Source organism: Sturnira hondurensis, unplaced genomic scaffold, assembly GCF_014824575.4.
Source record: "Sturnira hondurensis isolate 20B ecotype Veracruz unplaced genomic scaffold, ASM1482457v3 Scaffold0006693, whole genome shotgun sequence".
In the NCBI taxonomy this organism is placed as follows: domain Eukaryota; kingdom Metazoa; phylum Chordata; class Mammalia; order Chiroptera; family Phyllostomidae; genus Sturnira; species Sturnira hondurensis.
Genome location: NW_028079324.1, coordinates 1693660 through 1702775, shown reverse-complemented (window position 1 = coordinate 1702775; position 9116 = coordinate 1693660).

The following is a 9116-nucleotide window of genomic DNA, read 5'->3' as shown; positions in this document are numbered from 1 at the left end:
TCCCTGTCTGTCAGACTCAGTTCTTACTATGCTGACACGAGCAGGCTTTCCTGTCCGAATTTATTTAGGCAAGTAAGGGAGAAGATCAAAGTAACTTTCCATCTTTTATTTCTTCAAAATAACCAGCTTAAGATAATCAATAACCCACAAAAAAGCATATTTTAGGGTTGCAGTTTTTGTTCCCCCTCAGTACATATAAGATTAGAAGAACTTGATGTGTCATGCCCCCTTATGTTCATCTGTAAACTTTCTGTTTCAGATAAGAGTCCCCAAACTATAGTCTGCATGGCACAGAATGACGCCATGGCTTTCATTTTGTTCTTTAGTGGAGATGTAATATGTTTGTTGATGATTGGAAGAGTATTGGCACATTAAACCTTCATATTCACTATTCTCAATCTCATGTAAATTTTGTAAAGTTGCTACTTTTATAAAAATTGTGCAATACACTCCTCGGCTTCTAGTAAGAGGGAAAAATTGGCCACTTACGAAATTGCTTGCGGTCATGTGCTTAGATGAGAGTTAAATGCACAAAGTGATCTTAAGTACACACGTTTAAGAGTAGATGTTGGATCAAGTGTTCAAAGATTCAATATCAAGTCAATTCCTTCCGTTTTTGTCATTTAAGTCCTATTACAAAAGCTGGTTATTTATCAGGAAAAACAGACTCCCAAAATTATAGGAAGGATTCCCCCCCCCACACACACACACACACACACACTTCTGGAATAGAACCAACTGCCGCTGAGAAAAAGTCTGCAGTAAATACTGAAAATGCATTTTGTGTCACCATTAATTTCCACTGCCAATAATGAAACCCTTAATAATATACAGTGTCTTCTCTAAGTGTTCAGAGATCCACGTGTGTTGTTACTATACTATCTAAAGCTGAATCTTTATATGGAGAAGAGACATACTCAAATGCAGTGACTAACTATTGTTATATATTAGTATTGACTAAGTTTGCCACATGAATAGGGAAATTTGTATAAAGAGGTGCAGGGGAGTGGGGGAAGAGTTTTGAATAAGAGACACCTGGGACTCCAAGTCTGCAACTCTAAAACTATAAGTAATTTGACTCTTAGCTGTCGGGCACATGTGTACTCTGTTTTAAGAATTTCTGTGAAAGCCCTCTGGAATGGATTTACAGCTCTCATCTCACCATGGAAAGATTCCTGGGGCAGAGTGGGGCCAGCCACCTTTGATTTGCCATAAGCCAGTTCACAACTGCATCATGGGAAAATGTCTTCTCTGTGTAGTTCCTCACTGCAGTCCCTGACCCTTGGAACTTCTTCTCTCTCCCCCGCAAACCACGACAATGACAACACTTGGATTAAGGCACCTGGAAGAGTCACAGAATGTCAAGTCCTCAACATCTGTTCATCAGCCAAATACACCTACCATATTCATCCCATCCTCTATGAATCTAGAAGTGTACCACACTTCTAGAAGGTTCTTTGTGCAATACAGCAGAGTGAGTCAGCCTTTCCCAAAGCTCATCACTTTGAATGTTAAAGGTTTATTTTATACCATCTTCAAATCCTCATACTGTGATCTGTGCATAAAAAGCAAAAAAAAAACCACAAAAAAACCAACTTTAAATGTAATGCCATGCAAGTTTCTACAGAGGGGGTATATATCTTTGTAAGTATCCCGAGCAAAATGACTTTCAACTTAATTGGTTTTTCTGCCTATTTTTTCTTGAATTTAAATGAGAATAACATAATAAGAGCAAATTTGTTTTTAAGTTTCTGCCTTGATAGACAGTTTCAATATTTAAAACCAATATCATCTTAACTATGTCAATTGTATAATGGAGCAGGCTCAGCCAGGATTTCCAAAAGCACGTCTCAAAGTACCTTGATCCCATTAGATGCTGAATGAGAACAGAGTGTTAGGCCCTGGCAGTTTTGTTTCCTTCTTTGGAAAGCCATAACTAAAGCCTTAAAATTTTCTGTAGTCCAACCTGGCTGGTGTAGCTCAGTGGATTGAGCGTGGGCCTGTGAACCACACGATTGTGGTTCGATTCCCAGTCAGGGCACATGCCTGGGTTACAGGCCTGTTCCCAGCAGGAGACACATGAGAGGCAACCATACATTGATGTTTCTCTCCCTCTCTCCTTCCTTTCCCCTCTAAAGATAAATAAATAAAATCTTTAAGAAAAATTTTCTGTAGTCCAAAAGAATCTCGTTTTACTTGATTTAACCCAAGTTTTCCTAAACTTAAGTCACTCAAGTTGTGGTTTTATCAAGTAATACATAACAACTTTCTGAAAAAGACTGGGACTTTATGAAACCCAGTTTTATAAGCCCATGACTAGAACATTCTGTTCCTTTATTAACTATATTAAGTACTAGGATTGCACATTACTCTTCATTTTGAAAAATAGTATAAAAGTCCTACTATAAATTAATCTTGGCTTGGGCTTCATGTAGAATAGATGTTTCCACTTTCTTCTGCAAATGTATGCATTGATGGAATCATCATTTTGTTATGGAAATACAGAAAGAGGGACACACATGATTCTTAAACATTCCTGTCACTTATCTCCTGCCATCATATAAAAGTATTCCTTCATAATACTTTTTTCCATTTTGTGACATACTTTTAAAATCAAGACAAAAAATAATGTATAACGTTACCCAAAAGGTTGGCTATAGGAAGTTCTTTACCCTCATCTGTGTGTTGACAATGAGAGAAAAGTAACCTTGCACTTGAGCTTCCTCCCCTACCAGGTTACGTCACTGAACTCCAGTCTGAGTCCTGGCCAACGAAACCTGGGTACCAGTCCATTAACCGGAATGGTGATTTAGTAGCTCCTTCAAAAGGAATATACGGAGTAACCCATTTTAGTACCATCAGCAACCCCAGGGCTCCTGATGGCTTCAATGGGAAGCTTTGTTTCCCAAACTTCATATCATGGTCACAAGATGGACTCTTCAGAACTAGCAAAAGAGTATGATGCATCAGCTGAGGAAAACCTTTTTAACAAGTTAACAGGTATTCCTGGTAGCCACACTCAATAAACCTTGCTTATGTTTCATTGGGGTTGGGGATATAGGAATGAATGCACACACACACACACACACACACACACACACACATATATATATATATATTCTGACATATATAAGAATGATTATATTCATTCATATATATAAAATAATTATATATATGATCCTATATACATACATTCCATCTATATGAATGATTATTTTACTGAGAGAGTTTACAGTCTCAATTGTGTGAGAGTCTCTGAACAAGGTATGAAGGAATGGCATGCAATCAGTAGTCTCTGCCAATGGTGATTAAATGACCAGGAGCAACCAGGATATGGCTACAGCCGCCGGTGTCTAAGTGGTTACATCTGCTGGGCAGTCTTCACACATAAATAAACTCATCCCTGGACAAGATCCAAGCAAAGCAAAGATTTCATAAATAAGACCCAATAATCACTCATTACAAAAGAAAGTACTGATCAATTAAACTTCATTGAAATGAAGCACTGTATCCATTACAATATACCAATAATAGGGAAAAAGAGAGGCACAGACTAGGAGAAAATAATCACAATGCTTATATCTGAAAAAGCACTTCTTTCTTTCATACATGATCAATTCCTACATATTAATAAAAAAGGCAGACAACCCATTTTTTTAAATGGACAGAATATAGAAACAGGCACTTTATGGAAGAGGGCATTCGAATGGCTGGAAAGCCTATGAATACATACCTAACTTTATTAGTAACTCAGTAAAAGCAATTTTAAAAAACCCAATGAAATACCACTATACATCCATCAGAATGAATAAAATATAATAGGATGACAATACCATATGTTGGGGAGAATGTGTAGATTATCTGGAACTCCCAAATATTACTGGTTCAAGGGTAAAGTAATATGTTTGGTAGTATCTAGCAAAGCTGAATTTATGCCTCCCCCATGATCTAGCTCTTTCTATTACATGTATATATCCGAGAGAAAGTAGCACATGTGTCCACCAAAATAGCATGTATAGGACTGTTAACAGCAACCTTTTGCCTAATTGCAGTATGTATCATAATTTGTCCTTCCAAATTACAATACATGCATAAAATGCAGTATATCGATACAGTGGGATTATATACCATAATAAACAAAAAAGTACTACTACTTGCAAGAATACGAATGAATTTCAAAAATGTAATATTGAATAGGAGGTATAGAATATTGACTTCATCATTTGGTTTAAAGGAATTTGAAGAACTGGCCAGGTTATCTGTAGAGATAGAGATCAGAAGAGATGCTTCTTCCACAGGGAGCAGTGAGACCCTAGAATTAACTGGAACGAGTTTGGCTCTTTCCTCTTCTCACTTTTTAATGGAAATGTGCAGAATTTAATTTCATCTACTTTCCTAAGCATGCATTCAGTCTCCATCCAATATTCCTACTAAGTAGACATTCAGCTTCTGCTAAAATACTTCCGATGGTAAGAAACATCACTTGTTGTTCTGTCCCTTCCTTTGCCTAACCCAAGCCTCTAAAGAAATTAATGTTTGTTATTTAACCTGAGCTTTAAAAAGAGAACCAGACTTTTAACCAGGTACTAGTATAGAACCTGATCTGCCACCTATTTGGGGATGGGACTTTGACCAGCTCTTTTCTAAATCAGACTGGCCAGCACTGAAGAAAAGGGAGGGGGAGGGGCGGTTCTTTTATGTATTTTAAATGATGGCGTGATTTTGAATTTTGCAGTTTCTACGTAATCCGGCATTTGTTGAATCTGAACAAACCCTGTTAAGCCTTATATTTTGCATATATATGGAATTTCTCAGAATGCTATTGTTAGAAATGTCACTGAGTTGTGAAAAACAATCTAATTTGATCAATATGTGGTTGCACAAATGCCATTAATTGTCTTTGCTCTCAGCCTTCCCTGGGTATTTTATGAGCCACAGGAGCCATGAGCTTACTTTATTATAACAGAAACAAAGGACAAGAAATCTCATCATTACAGTAATGTCCACAACAATAGGTGTCATAGTTCAGAAGCACTTGTTGTGAGAAAGTCCATAATAGGATCTAGAAATGATAAAGAAATCCATTCCAGGATGCTGTAAAGTAGATATTTTGGGTAGAAAAATCTCCTTAGGTATTAAGTAAATTCAAAGCAAAGATGCCAGAGGAGAAATTTTAGTGTATAAGTGAGTACTGTGGCAGAGTTTAAGGGATAGATGGATGCATGCATGAGGAAGGAAGGAAGGAAAGAAGGAAGAAGGGAGGGAGGAAGGGAGAAAGGAAAGGAAAGGGAAAGAAGGGAAGGCAGGGAAAAGAAAGGGGGAGGGGAGGGAAGGGGAGGGGGAGGGAAGGGGGAGGGAAGGGAGAGGGGAGGGGAAAAGCAGAAGACAGGTAATAGAGCAGGGAGTTGGATAAGTGGGGATATTGTGCTTATGGAGCAAGGGGTTTTGAGGAAAAAATCCAGCTGATCTGATGAATGGAGTGATGGATTTTCTATCCTCAGGAATCTAGGGGGCCATCTTGCTGTGAATAGCTGGGAGCTGTCCCCATTAAAGAAACTCTGATATTTTTATTTCTTCAAATGTTTTATTATGTCACTGTAAATGTGCTAAAGCTTTGGGTCCGAAAGTATGACTAAAACCACCAACTTCACTTGGAAACTCAGTCTCTATGACACAAACCAAATCACAAACACTGGGGGGCTTTTTCCCACCACCAATTTCAAAGGAAGGACAAGTTTTTATTAATATTGATATCTTTCATTTAGGTTTTTAAAATTGTTTATTTAGTTTTAAAGAGAGGGAAAGGGAGGAAGAAAGAGAGGGTGAGAATCAGTGATGTGAGAGAGAAACATTGATCATCTCCCTGTGCCCTGACTGAGATACGAACCGGTGACCCCTCAGTTTGCAGCCCAGCACTCAGTTCACTGACTCACAATCAACAGAACCCTGGAGTTACGTGGTCACACATTCCAGTTCCTGCTTTGCACCTGCATTAATCACTTAAGTCTATGAACCAAGGCTAAAATCTTTAATTCTTAAGTTCCCCTATCACTGTGAGGAGCTTTCCAGGTGATTTTGCTGTAATACGAAGGTTGAGGGACATTATACTAAGCAATATATCCATGACCTCTTGCTCTTCTCAATGATTCTATAAAAGAACCTCTTGTTCTCGGTGATTCTATAAAAGAACTATGCCCTGCTTTATGAATGAGGAAACTGAAGCTTGAAGAGGCTCAGTATTTTGTTCAAGGTGACACAGCTAGTATGCAGAGGAACAGGGAATAGAACCCAGATTTGTCAAAATATAAACCCTGTGTTTCAGCCCCTCCTCCAGAGTAGCCAGCCTGCAAGTCCTAAAACACAATTCTCATTGTTAAAGCATTACTTTTAAAAGGAAAAAATACCCCGTCCCCCTTAATGGCTGAAAAATCAAAGGCTTTTCAAATATCAGTACCTGGTCAAGGGAACCCTTTAAGTAACTTGTTACTTAAAATCAGGAATTCGGATTGGGTGAGATTAATGAATTCCCTGAAGTACAGTGTTTTTGTTTTGTTTTGTTTTTTAAATAGAACCTGTTGATTTTCTTTTTTTTCTTTTTTAAATTTCTTTAGATTTTTTATTTATTTATCTTTAGAGGGGAAGGAGAGGGAGAGAAACATCAATGTATGGTTGCCTTTTGTGCGTCCCCTGCTGGGAGCTGGCCTGCAGGGAACCAGCCTGCAACCCAGGCATGTGCTCTGACTGGGAATTGAACCCCAATCCTCTGGTTTGCAGACTTGTGCTCAATCCACTGAGCTACGCCAGCCAGGGCCTAGTACAGTATTTCCTGTAGTAATAAAAGGACACTAGGTTACTGGCTCTTATCCCTTACTAAACTTATTTTCCACCCATTAAGCTAACTTCTCTAAAGATTCCTTATTCACCAGATCTAGTTCCTCACCTCACATAGCTGTGTCAGCCTCAGATAATCTGGCTTCTGCCACATCCTACAACTGAAATGGATTTCACCCGGGTCTGTATCGCATCCTGCCTCATCTCACCACTTGCTAGCTTTGACTGTTGCTCATTCCCTTATAATGGAAAACTTTTCTTTCTTGGCTTCTGGAATGTTCTAGTATTCTAGTTTTCCTCCTAGGTCTCTCCATTGCCTTCATTAATTCCCTGCAGTGCTTCTTTCGCTTTGTGAATCATTTTTCATGCCGAGTGTCACCCTTAACTTTCAATCAACATATTTTTCTTTTTAAGATTTTATTTATTTATCTTTAGAGGGGAAGGGAAGGACAGGAGAGAAAGAAATATCAATGTATGGTTGCTTCTCGTGCATCCCCCGCCGGGAACCGGCCTGCAACCCAGGCATGTGCCCTGACTGGGAATCGAACCGCGATCGCCTGGTTCACAGGCTCAATCCACTGAGCTATACCAGCCAGGGCTCAATCAACATATTTTTCTTGATTATATCCAAACCTATAGCAAGAACAACTTCTAATGAGGACACCCAAATCTTTCCCACCAACTAAAATCTTTCTCTTGAACAACAGACCCAAATGCCCCTGCCTATCAATTATACCCACTAACGTCACATAGTTCCTCCAATATCTGTCTACTCAAACTCAGCAACCGCCATCTGCCATCCAAATGTTTCTTCCAGCATCTCTTGGTCACTGAAAGGCAACATTACCTATTCCATTTTGCAAGTTTTTCTTTTTTTTTAAAAAGATTTTATTTATTCATTTTTAGAGGGGCAGGGAAGGAGAAAGAGGGAGGGAAACATCAATGTGTGGTTGCCTCTCGCACGCCCCCTGCTGGGGACGTGGCTCACAACCCAGGCTCGTGCCTTAAATGCAAATTGAACCAGCCACCCCTTGCTTCTCAGGCCTGCACTCAGTCCGCCAAGCCACACCAGCCAGGGCCAGTTTCTCAAGTTGTTCAGTGTCCTCCTCGAGTCTTCCTTCTATTTCACTGCTCTGACATGACCGTGGTTTAAGCCACAATCAGTTGCTGTGTGGATTAATGCAATTGCTTTAAAAGTGATTATCAGTTACCAACCCCCTACCCTGATGATTTGGTTTTTCCTTCTCCAGCTAGGGCACCTTCTGAAATGCATTATCTGATTATGCCATTTATCCACTGGATTACCTTCTGCAGTGTCCTCAAGATAAATTTCATTTAATAACTAGTTGACTTAATTGAGTATTTTTCTTCATCAAACTTACTTATCAGTATTTTCATGTTCCTTGATACCGAGGGCTTAGAGTTCAGGAGTAAATTGGCCTATGTGTATTTTAACCTAGGCATTTCCTTCAGCAGATAATCACTGTTTAAGTGGTTTTCAAAATAACCAGAGGAACGGAGTGTATTGTGACCAGTGGCAATGACACAGAATGATGGTTTTTCAATCGTTAGACCAACACTTTTTCTTAAAGACTGTAAATATTTATACTTTATATACATATATTCAATATCATGTAGTTAATGTCATAGTGAAGCATTTTCTAAAAGGCCTTCTCAAAGATTATTTAATTTTCTTTGGGAATGCATCTTTGTTGAGCTTCTTATTTACTATTTATTAGGGCTCAGATTCTGTGGAGTTTTATGTAAACATAGATTTTTGGCCAGCAGAGAGACAGATAATTAATTGTTTTTCTAGTACAACAAACATCATTGAAGGATATCGCTTTATTACTCTAAAATAATAAGCAGTTTTGCATGTAATTTAGCAACCTTATTCCACTATACAGACAACCTTGACTTAATGATGGTTCGGCTTGCAGTGTTTAACTTTACGATCATATGAAAGCAATATGCATTCAGTGGAAACTGTACTTCGATTTTTGAATTATGATCTTTTCCCAGGCTGGTAATGTGCAGGACGAAAGTCTAGTGATGCTGAGCAGTAGCAATGAGTTGCGGCTCCCAGTCAGTCGTGTGATTGCTAGGGTATAAAAAATAATATTCTACAGTGAATACATTGTGTTAGATGATTTTGTCTAACTGTAAGCAGACAGAACAGTTCTGATCATGTTTAAGCTAGGCTACGCTAAGCTATAATGTTCGGTACGTTAAGTGTATTAAATGCATTTGTACCTTACGCTGTTTTTGCTTAATGATGGTTAATT